The sequence below is a fragment of the Oryctolagus cuniculus genome, chromosome 6 (genome assembly GCF_051225735.1).
Source record: "Oryctolagus cuniculus isolate XC-2025 breed Fujian yellow rabbit chromosome 6, ASM5122573v1, whole genome shotgun sequence".
In the NCBI taxonomy this organism is placed as follows: domain Eukaryota; kingdom Metazoa; phylum Chordata; class Mammalia; order Lagomorpha; family Leporidae; genus Oryctolagus; species Oryctolagus cuniculus.
In genome coordinates this window covers 23,859,947-23,872,368 of record NC_142872.1, presented here as the reverse complement: position 1 = coordinate 23,872,368, position 12,422 = coordinate 23,859,947, and positions in this window count along the sequence as shown.

Here is a 12,422-nt window from a genome sequence, read left to right as displayed (position 1 = left end):
GTTTGAGTATCTCTAATCAAAAACCTGAAATCTGGAATTTGACTTATACCCGTCTGAACAGTAAAAAGTAATCCCAATGGATTTATTATATCTGCTTAGTTTCTCTCAATAACAGTTGAACGAACCCTTGTAAACAGTGGGAAAGCAGGGCCCAGGATGGTTTTGTAGTTCAAGAAATCAACAAGCAGTTGGACTGCTGCTTTGACTTCTGCCCTTTTCTGTGTACACTCCCTGATGAGCCCATCGAGGCACATGGCTGACATGGGAGGCCTAGAACCTCCAACCTGGACTTGACCACTAGGCCCCAGGCTCAGATTTCCATTTGTCCATTCAACAGCTCAATTAAAACATGTAAGAGGTAATTCCACCATAACTTGTCCAAAATTAAGATCCTGATCTCTTCCCTGTTCCTTCAGTGTTTTATACTTCTAAGGGTAAGTCCTTTCTTCCAGTTGCTTAGCATAAAAATCTTGGAATAATCAATAATCTGCTGCTTTCTTTCTCTCAGACCCTATGTCCTTTTTATTTATTTATTTATTTTTGACAGAGTTAGACAGTGAGAGAGACAGAGAGAAAGGTCTTCCTTTTCCATTGGTTCACCCCTGAAGTAGCTGCTACGGCCGGCGCGCTGCACTGATCCAAAGCCAGGAACCAGGTGCTTCCTCCTGGTCTCCCACGTGGGTGCAGGGCCCAAGGACCTGGGCCATCCTCCACTGCACTCCCTGGCCACAGCAGAGAGCTGGACTGGAAGAGGGGCAACTGGGACAGAATCCAGTGCCCCAACTGGGACTAGAACCTGGTGTGCCAGCGCTGCAGGCGGAGGATTAGCCTAGTGAGCCGCAGCGCCAGCCAGACCCTATGTCCTTTTGATAATGTTGAAATTAAGCCAGGGCTGCTCCATGCTGGACAGGCAATTCAAGAGACAAGAGTTCATACAAGGGAACAGATGTATGTATTCAGGAGGCCAGATTCCCGGGTGGTTGGGGGATGGGGGAGCTGATATCTTCAGTCTCAAAAGTGCTTTTCCCAGTTAACAAGTTAGTAGGAGGACTTAATGGAAAAGGAGGAATCGGTGGATTTTAGGGAAGATTGTCAGATAGGTTTACAGGGTCTGTGCTCATAGTCAATGTGACACCCTTAGGTGAAGACTTCTTTGATAAGAAGCTTGACTGAAGGTAGTGGTTCTAAGTTCCTTCCTCCTGAAAAAATTTTTTTTATTTTTTAAAAAATTTATTTGAAAGGCAAAGTTACAGAGGAAGAGACAGAGATAGATTTTTTTTTTTTTTTTTTTTTTGTGTGTGTGTGTGTGTGACAGAGATAGATCTTCCACCTGCTGGTTCACTCCCCAGATGGCTACAACTGCTGGGACTGGGCCAGGCCCAGAACTCTGTCCAAGATTCCCATGTGGCTGAGGGACCCAAGTAATTGGGTTGTCCTCCAGCGCCTCTCCAGGCACACCAGCAGGGAGCTGGATCAGAAGCAGAACAGCAGGACTCTAGTCACTGCTCATATGCGATGCTGGCATTGCAGGTGGAGGCCCAACCCATTGCTACAACACTGGCCCCAGTCCCTGCAATTCTTTGGCCAGCATCTGTAGAACAAATGTTCTGATCAGTCACATGATTAGCATAAACTCTTGTGAACTGCCGTTCACAACATCTCCTTGCCTGACTGGTCTCCTGCCTTCCACGTTTGTTCCACTTTATCAAGGCTCTTAATAAAATTTATATCAGGTAATGTCATGGTTCTGCTCAACCCCTCCCCTCAGAATAAATCCACAAGACCCTCTGCAGTTTGCCTCTGCCCCTTCTTGACCCCCTTTGCTGTTTCTTTCCCCACTGCTCATTCTTTTCAGCCCCTCTGCCTCTCTTGCAGTTTCTAGAGCACAACATCTGTGCTCCTGCCTCAGAACCTTTGACCTTACTGTTTCCTCTGCCCAGAAATCTCTTTCCCTAGGTGTCCGCGTGATCCCTCCTTCACCTCTTTCCAGTTGCTCGACACAGCTTTACTCATCTTTACATATGTGGATACATAAAGGCTCCCGTCCACCTAACTGCAAATTGTAACTCTCCCCATTCCTACTACTTTCTTGTTTTATTTTTTTTTGCATAGCATTTCCCCCTTTTTTTTTACAAATATGTTGAAATTTTTTTAAAAAAAAGTATGTATTTATTTGAAAGGCAGAGTTACAGAGAGGTAGAGAGAGAGAGAGACAGACAGACAGGTAGGTCTTCCATCTACTGGTTCACTCCCCAAATGGCCACAGTGGCTGGAGCTGGGCCAATCCAAAGCCACAAGCCTGAAGCTTCTTCTAGGCCTCCCATGTCAGTGCAGGGCCCTAGCACTTGGGCTATCTTCTGCTGCTTTCCCAGGCTGTAGAGAGAACTGGATCAGAAGTGGAGCAGCTGGAACTCGAAACAGCGCCCATATGGATGCCAGTACCGCAGGCTGAGGGTTTACCCACTATGCCACAGTGCCGGCCCTAGCATTTCCCTTTCTGAAAAGCTGTATATGTTACTTATTTATCCTCTTTTTTTGTTTTTTCCCCTACTAAAATATGACCCTCTGAGGGTAGGGATGTAGTGTTCTGTTCACTGTTTTCTCCATGCTTGGAACAGTGCCTACATGTATTGACGTTGAAGTACAATTGCTTTGTGAATGAATGAACACAGAGATTGATTTATTAAACACTCAGTAAATCACTTGAGAAAGAAAACAAAATAATGAAATGTGGGATGATTTCATTGGTGAAGTGGAACATGTTCTCTGCAGCATGCTGGTATTAGTTTCACTTTCTGGAGAGCAGTATATAGACCGCAGGGATCCAGTGGCTTTTACCCTTACCCAGGAGAGTGAGGATTTGAATTTCAGCCCTCGTGTCCTCCAGAGGGAGCCCAAGGCCCGGTATTGTCAGGACCTGGAGCCAACTTCTGCCCTGGACTAGCAGAGGACCAGCCTTTTGGTGCCCTGTGGGACTGCAGTTTTGCATGAAGACTAGCACCAGTACTGACGCCCAGAGCTTGTTGCTCCAGTACAAACGCAAGTGAAGAATTCGGTTTCTTAGATGGATGACAATTCAGATCACACCACAGCATATCTGTACACCTTTCAGACAGCGTCCACCCTAGGAAGTCTCCTCTGAGCATTTTCCTGTGGCTGCTAATTGTGACCTGGAGCAGAATTATTATGATGTTAAAGGCATCAAGTACCCCATATAGAATAATACTGCCATTAAGAGTCTTCTGTGAATTGTTGTCCCATTTAGAAAACTATTCCTTTCTCTTTACCCTCTGAAGAGGACATTTTGTAGTTTCAAAGTATTTGTTAAAGCTTTACCTATAAAAAATTCCTGGGGTTTCTTTCTTTTAATAGTTGCTTATTGAATGAACATCCTATCTTTATTAAAAGCCATTTTGAGTGCTGAGTTAAAGGCAGAGGCTTGAGTGGTTAGTGCCCTTACCACTTCTTCACTGTAGAGAGTATGTATGGTGTTCTGTTACTAGTTTTTTGTTTGTTTGTTTGTTTGTTTGTTTTATTTGACAGGTAGAGTTGTAGACAGAGAGACAGAGAAAGGTCTTCCTTCCGTTGGTTCACTCCCCAAATGGCCAGCGCTGTGCCAAACTGAAGCCAGGAGCCAGGTGCTTCCTGCTGGTCTCCCATGTGGGTGCAGGGCCCAAGCACTTGGGCCATCCTCCACTGCCCTCCCGGGCCACAGCAGAGAGCTGGACTGGAAAAGGAGCAACCGGGACTAGAACCCGGCATCCATATGGGATGCCGGCACTGGAGGTGGAGAATTAACCAAGTGAGCCATGGTGCCAGCCCCTGTTACTGCAGTTTTCCCAGCTGGAAATGGGGACAAGAATAGCTTGTCTCATTGGTGACTATGAAGACTCGGAGAGGTCGTGGGAAGTTTGTCCTGATGAAATTTGTTGTTTGCAAGAACTCTGGTTTCCTTCAAGGTTACAGAGTTACACTGGTTTAGCTCTGTTGTCTAGGTTTGTTGTGATTTCATTCTTTTGGGAATAAATTAGGTCTAGAGCTACCCTCTACGTTTGTTGCATACTGCTTGTGAAGTGCTGAGGGTGTTTCTGCACTGGTCTCCTTTTATTTATTTATTTATTTTTTAAATATGTTTGAGAAGAGTTACAGAGAGAGAGGGAGAGAGTAAGGGGAGGAGAAAGAGAATTTTCCTTCTGCTCATTTGCTCTTCAAATGGCCAGATTGGCTGGGGCTGAGCCAGGCTGAAGCCAGGAGCCTGGACCTTCTTCTGGGTCTCCCATGTGGGTGTAGGGGCCCAACCACTTGGGCCACCCTATGCTGCTTTCCCAGGTGCATTAGCAGGGAGCTGGATCAGAAGTGGAGCAACCTGGACTCAAGCGCCCATATGGGATGCCGATGTCGCAGGCGGAGGCTTAAACCACTGCATCACAGTGCCAGGACCGATACTAAGAATTCTTTTCCTTTTTAAAGCAACCTGGGGCCTGCGCTGTGGCACAGCTCTGGCCTGAAGCGCCGGCATCCCATATGGGCACAGGTTCTAGTGCCTGCTGCTCTTCTTCCGATCCAGCTCTCTGCTATGGCCTGGGAAAACAGTAGAGGATGGCCCAAGTCCTTGGGCCCCTGTACCCACATGGGAGACCTGGAAGAAGCTCCTGGCTTCGGATCGGTGCAGCTCTGGCCGTTGTGGCCATCTGGGGAGTGAACCAGCGGATGGAAGACCTATCTCTCTGTCTCTACCTCTCTCTGTAAGTCTGTCTTTCACATAAATAAAATAAATCTTAAAAAAAAATTCTTGTCATTTTTTTTTTTGATCACATGTGTTCTTCCCATCTCAGAATACTTCTCTCCTCTACTGATGATTTATCTTGCCTTCTGTTTCCTTATTAGCATTCTCTGAAGCTTGGATTTTTTTAAGATTTTTTTTTAATTTATTTGAAAAGCAAAGTGACAGAGAGAGAGAGACAGACAGACAGAGACAGAAAGATCTTCCATCTTCTGGTTCACTCCCCAAGTGCCTGCAACAGCCTGGACTGGGCCAGGCTGAAGCCAGAAGCCAGGAACTCCTTTCATGTCTTCAAGTGGGTAGTAGACACCCCAGCGTCACTGTCCTCTGTTAGGTCGGATCACAAGTGGAGCAGCAGGGATTCAAACTGCCACTCCAGTATGGGACGCCAGTGTCTCAAGCAGCAGTTTAACCTACTGCACCCCAGTGCTGCCCTCTAAAGTTCAGTTCAGGGGCCTTCCACTCTTCCTGATTTCTTTGAGAGAAGTGTGTTGCACATATAGCTTGACTACCACCTTTGAAGGGTTTCGAGGATATTACTCCAGATTTATAGACCTGACACTGGCATTTATCTGGGTCCTCAGCCTTCATGTTTGTTAAGCATTTCTGTTTTATCATTTTGTGCTTCTAGTTACTTGCAGTGTATAAAGTGGATTAATTTCTCCTTAAGCCGTCTTTCCCTCCTAGCTTTTGTTTTTATTTCATTTTAAAATAATGTGTACTGGGGCTGGTGCTATGGTGTAGTGGGTAAAGCTGCCGCCTGCAGTGCTGGCATCCCATATGGGTACCAGTTCGAGTCCTGGCCACTCCACTTTCGATCTAGCTCTCGGCTGTTGCCTGGGAAAGCAGTAGAAGATAGCCCAAGTCCTTGTGCCCCTGCAGCCACTTGGGAGACCCAGAAGAAGCTCCTGGCTCCTGGCTTCAGATTGGCGCAGCTCTAGCCATTGCGGCCAATCGGGGAGTGAACCATCGGATGGAAGACCTCTCTCTCTCTCTCTCCTTCTCTCCCTCCCTCCCTCCCCCTCTTCTTCTCCCTCTCCGTCTCCACCTCTCCTCCTCTCTCTGTGTAACTCTGACTTTCAAATAAATAAATAAATCTTTAAAAAATAAAATAGTAAAATAATATGCACTTATTTTTATCTACTTGAGAAGCAGAATCACACACATACACACATACACAGGGTGGAGGACGTAGAGGGTGGATTTCCATCCACTGGTTTTCTGCTCAAATGCCTACAAGAGCTGGGGCTATGCCAATCTGAAGCCAGGAGCCTGGCACTCCATCCTGGGTCTCCCATGAGAGTATCAGGGCCCAGATACTTGAGTGATCACCTGCTGCCTCCAAGGATACATTAGCAGGAAGCTGGATCGGAAGTAAAGGTACCAGTATAACTGGTGCTCTGACATAGGATGCCCGAGTTGTAAGTTCTGACTTAACCCTTTGCACCACAATGTCCACCCCAACATTGGTTTTTATTTTTAAAGATTTTATTTGAGAGGCCGACGCTGTGGCGTAGTGGGTTAAGCCGCCACCTGCAGTGCCGGCATCCCATATGGGTGCTGTTTCGAGTCCCAGCTGCTCCACTTCTGATCCAGCTCTCTGCTATGGCCTGGGAAAGTAATAGAAGATGGTCCAAGTCCTTGGGCCCCTGCACCTGTGTGGGAGACCCGGAAGAAGCTCCCGGCTTTGAATCAGCACAGCCCCAGCCGTTGTGGCCAACTCAGGGGTGAACCAGCAGATGGAAGACCTCTCTGTTTTTCTCTGTCTCTCCTTCTCTCTCTATGTAACTCTGACTTTCAAACAAATAAATATTTTTAAAAGATTTATTTATTTGAAAGGTAGAGTTAGACAGAGAGTGGGAGGGACTTAGAGAGCAGGAAATCTCTCCACGGGTTTACTCTCCCAGGGCTGCAATGGCAGGAGACTAGAACCTTATCTGAGTCTCCCACGTGGGTAGTAGGGGTCCAAGTACCAAAGCCGTCTCTGCTTTTCCAGGCGCATTAGCAGGGAGCTGGATCGGAAGTGAAGCAGCTGGGAGTTGAACCGCCACCTGTAAAGGATGCTGGCATTGTGGCACAGGGGGTTAAGCTGTTGCATGCAACTCCGGTACCCTCCAGCTTCTGTTTTTAAAAATGGTACCATGGTTTTCTCAGGCTTGAAACTTGGCATGAACTTGATTTTTTTTTTTTAGCCTCTGTGCATCTGATAGGTATTTAGCTACCAGTCCTACTTGATTTATCCTTCCTAATATTTATTTTATAATTTGAGAAGCTAAAGAGACAGAGGACACACAAATAAAGAGACACAGAAAAGAGACAAAGAGAGCTCCCATCTGCTATTCCACTCCTCAGATACCTGCAATGGCTAGAACTAGGCCTGGCAGAAGCCAGGAATTTCTAATTCAAACCAGTTCTGCCATGTGGTGACAGGAATCAAAACACGCCATCACCGCTGTCTCCTAGAATATACATTAGCAGGAAGCTGGAATCAGGAGCTGGAGTTGGGAGTTGAACCCAGTTACTCTGATGTGGATTGCAGACATCCTAACCAGTGTCATAACTGCTGGGCTACATGTCTCCCCCACTAACACATTTTGATCCTCCCAAGTTGTGTTAATTTTCATGTTTAAGTGATTTTTAAAAATATGTATTTATTTATTTATTTGAAAGAGTTAAAGAGAGGCAGAGGAGAGAGAGGTCTTCCATCTGCCAGTTCATTCCCCAAACGGCCACAACAGCAGGATCTGTGACAATCCAAAGCCAGGAGCCTGGAGCTTCTTCCAGGTCTCCCATGTGGGTTCAGGGGCCCAAAGACTTGGGCCAACTTCCACTGCTTTCCCAGGCCATTATCGGGGAGCTGGATCAGAAGAGAAGGAGCTGGGACACAAATTGGTGCCCATATGGAATGCCGGCACTGCAAGCGGAGGCTTAGCCCACTATGCCACAGCACTGGCCCCTCATCTTTAAGTTTACCTAGGCTTCCTGGTGTGACCTGAACTCTTCTATGCAAGGTGATCTTTTTCCTCCAGAGTCCCATGGTTGTAACTGTTTATTCAGATGCTGCGTTCTGATCCTCTAGTTGATGTACATCCTCACTTGAACTGTTAGCTCTTAGAAGGTTTGAGTTGTCAGACATCTTTCATTGCTTTACCACCCATTCCCAGTGACTTTATATAATCATGTAACTGAATATGTGTGGAACAGGTAATTTAAGTTCAGAATGACCCTGGTAGTCTGGAGACTGACCGAAGAATCAGTGAGTGATGTTAAAAGAGATCAGTGAGACTGAGGCAGGAATGCCACTGAGCAGCTTTGCAGAGAAGTCATGGGTTGGGGATCCGTGGTGTCACGCTGCAGTTCCTCTTTTAAACTTCAGAGGACTCACAATGCTCTTTGCCTTTAGGGAAGTGTGCTTGAAGATTTTCAGGATTGTCAGCCTTAGATCAAAAGCAAATGTGCCTTTCCAGTACTGGCAGTGTACTAGGTATCTGACTAGATATGCTATATCAATATCCTAAAAAATTCCATCACAGGCCAGAAGTTACTGTGGTTTAGAGCATCTGCTTGAACAGATCACCCGGGTGGAAAGAGATAAGTCTAGAACCTAAGCAAAGTAGGAAGTAGCAGTTATGATATTTGTTTAGCAAAGAGGTAGAAAAAACTCTACTCCTCAAGAGGAGATTGTAGGGTTGTTTGCCTTTATTATCTTAGGCTCAGGATGGAAAGAAGAAAAATCCCAGCAGCCTTTCTCCCTGAAAATGCATAACCATCCTTCATGCAGGTTTGGTGTCAGAGTTCACATGTGTGATCTAAAATGTGCCTCAAGATTAAAATGCACTTTAAAGTGCTACTGTATGGGTAATGAAACCAGATGGCTGGCAGAAGCAAGCACAAACCTTAACTGGAAAAATGCACCTTGAACTAGAGTGAAAGAATTCCACAATTCAGAGCCAGTGAGGTGCCGTAGCAGGTTAGGCCGCTGCCCGCAACACCAGCATCCCATATGAGCGCTGGTTTGAGTACTGGCTGCTGCACTTTCAATTCGGCTGCCTGCTAATGTGCCCGAGAAAGCAGCAGAAGATGACCAAGTACTTGTGCCCCTGTCACCCATGTGGAAGATCCAGATGGAGTTCTAGGCTCTGGGCTTCAGCCTGGCCCAGCCCCAGCTGTCGTGACCATTTGGGGAGTGAACTACCAGGTGGCTGATCAATCTCTCTTTCTCCCTCTACCTCCTCTTCTCCCTTCTCCTCCTCCTCCTCCTCCCCCATCCTCCTCCTCCTGCTGTGTTAGAGTTCCTGTGAACATGAACTCATTACTAAAAATCAGTAAGATGTAAGAGGAAGTGTCATCTACATCATATGAAAAAGTAGCCTTAAGGAGGCCGTTCTTTTCATTTCTGTGTTCTGGCAGTTAGAGTATGCACATGAGGCTTGGAGCGCAAGTGGCTGTTTTAGGCTGTAAAGTACACTAAGCATAAAGGATCATCAAGGTAGAGACTGGGTTCTTTTTTTTTTTTTTAATGGTTTATTTATTTATTTTAAAGAATTACACAGAGAGGAGAGGCAGAGAGAGAGAGAGAGAGAGAGAGAGAGGTCTTCCATCCGATGGTTCACTCCCCAATTGGCCACAACGGCTGGAGTTGTGCCGATCCAAAGCCAGGAATTAGGAGCAGGGTCCCAAGGACTTGCGCCATCCTCTACTGCTTTCCCAGGCCATAGTAGAGAGCTGGATCGGAAGTGGAGCAGGCGAGTCTTGAACTGGTGCCCATATGGGATGCCGGCACTTCAAGCCAGGGAGTTAACCTGCTGCTCCACAGTGCCAGCCCGAGACTGCGTTCTTGATTATCACTGCTGCACCAATGCTGAACTAACCCACTTTTTACTTTGTTTATAGGAGATAAACATTCACATTATTTTATTAATTTTCATTATTTTCCAAAAGAAGGGAAGAAATTAGAAAGGAATATAAAAAGTGACATGTAATACAAATTAACATGGCAGATAATTGCTCTAGTTTAGAAGCGGTTTGTGCCCCACAGGTCCGTGTGTTGGGAGGATGATCCTCCATTTGACATACTGGGAATTCCTTAGTTCAGTAAATGTGCACTCAAAGGGATTAAGGTGTTTCTCGTATGACCCTGGTTAGTTCTTTCATGACAGCAGAATCATAGAAGCTGGAGCCTGGCCCCACCCAGGCTCTGTCTTCCTGTTTGCGATGTGATCCTGTGCCCCAACATGTGCTCCTGTTGTTGCTTTCTGCCCTTCTGTGTGTGCTCAGGAGGGCCCTCTCCGCAGCTGAGCCTGCCCTCAGAGTGGTGAGCTAAACAAACCCCTTTTCTTCTTAAGTTGCCTGCCTCAGGTATTTTGTTATGTTAATGAAAGCTGACTGATACAGTAACCTTACAAGTAGAAATGACCTAAAGTCCAGTTAAAAATGTAAGTATTTTGGGGGCCGGCATGTGACACAGCAGGTTAAGCCATGTCAGAGTGCCACTTCCAGTCCTGGCTGTTCTGCTTCCTGTTCACCTCCCTGCTGATGTGCCTGGGAAGGCAGCAGAAGATGAGGATTCCTGCTAGCCCTGTGGGAGACCTGGATGGAATTCCAGGCTTCTGGCCTCTGACCGGTGCAGCCTGAATCATTGCATTTATTTGGGAAGTGAACCTGAGGATAGAAGATTTCTTTCTGACTCTCCTCTCTAACTCTGCCTTTCAAATAAATAAATCTTAAATTTATATGTGTGTGTGTATTGTTGAAATCATAAAGACTGTAAATTCAGCTGCTCCTGTTATTCATAAAACATTAGGACACAGAAGTAGTGAAACTATGTTGGGAAAGATGTATTAAGTACATACTGAGGGGAAAAAAAAGTTGGTGTGGCTAAAATAATATGAGGACCAACAAACTATAAAGCAAAAAGCTTACTATACATGAGGTGGTATTGTGGCATGGCATACTAAGCCATGGCTTTGAATGCCTGCATCGCTTACGAAAATGCTGGTTCAAGTCCTGGCTCCTCTGCTTCCCATCCAGCTTTCTGCTAGTACAAGCTAAGATGTTTCTGCATCTAAAAACAGGCTTTCAAAATACAAACCATGTAAATTTAGTGAACCCAAGGAGAACTCGAAGTCTATATCATAATGTGAGATTCCTTAACACCTCTTAGAATAACTGAGAAATCAAGCAGACAATGTGGATCTAGATTTTAATAACACAATGTTTAAGTAATTTAATAGATATGTTGTACCTAATGATGAAAAATAACTCATATATAAGACATTTTTCAGGGGCCGGCGCCTTGGCACAGTAGGTTAATCCTCCGCATCGGCGCCAGCATCCCATATGAGTGCTGGTTCTAGTCCCGGTGCTCCTCTTCCAATCCAGCTCTCTGCTGTGGCCTGGGAAAGCAGTAGAAGATGGCCCAAGTCCTTGGGCCCCTGCACCCACATGGAAAACTGGGAAAAAGCATCTGGCTTTTGGCTTAGGATTGGCACAGCTCTGACTTTTGTGGGCATTTGGGGAGTGAACCAATGGACGGAAGACCTTTTTCTGTGTCTCTTCCTCTCAAATAAATAAATAAAATATTTTAAAAAAAGACATTTTTCAAATTTTTATTTTTCATTGAGAGGCTGAGAGAGAGCATGCCCGCTAGGTCTCATCTGCTGATCTATTTCCCAAATGCCTGTAATAGCTGAACCTGGATAAGGACAAAGCTTGAGACAAGGAACTCAATCTAGGTTCCCTTAGTGGGGCACGGGGGTCCAACCACGCACTGAGCTGCACCTGCTGTCTCCCAGGCGCTCATTATCAGGAAGCTGGAATTGGGAGCGGAATTGGGACTCAAACCCAGGTACTCCAGTATGGACTGTGGGCGTCCCAATCCATTGTCTGAACCAGTTGGCCAAATGCCTGCCCCTGAAATTTTAAAATATGTTTTCTGAATGTGTCAAAGAGAGAATAATAGAAAATACATAGAAAAGAACAGTAATAAAAATAGAATCTCAAAACTTACAAACTAGGAAGCATATACTCTGAATAGGTCCTATATACTGTGCATTAAAGTCAAATGTCCTCTCAGAACAGCTAAAGCTGTGTAGAGTACAAGAAGTTTATGCTGGCTGGCGCCGCGGCTCACTAGGCTAATCCTCCGCCTAGCGGCGCCGGCACACCGGGTTCTAGTCCCGGTCGGGGCGCCGGATTCTGTCCCGGTTGCCCCTCTTCCAGGCCAGCTCTCTGCTGTGGCCAGGGAGTGCAGTGGAGGATGGCCCAGGTGCTTGGGCCCTGCACCCCATGGGAGACCAGGAAAAGCACCTGGCTCCTGGCTCCTGCCATCGGATCAGTGCGGTGCGCCGGCCGCAGCGCGCCGGCCGCGGCGGCCATTGGAGGGTGAACCAATGGCAAAGGAAGACCTTTCTCTCTGTCTCTCTCTCTCTCACTGTCCACTCTGCCTGTCAAAAAAAAAAAAAAAAAGTTTATGCTTAATGGCAAAGAGCTGATGGTGTAACAATGATTTGAGAAGACAGCCCCACATTTGAGCTGATGATTTGTCTACTGTGACTTGCCCCAGGGAGTGTACTGTTTCTTTTATTTTTTCTGAAGATTTATTTATTTGAAAGGCACAGTTACGGAGAGAAAGGTAGAG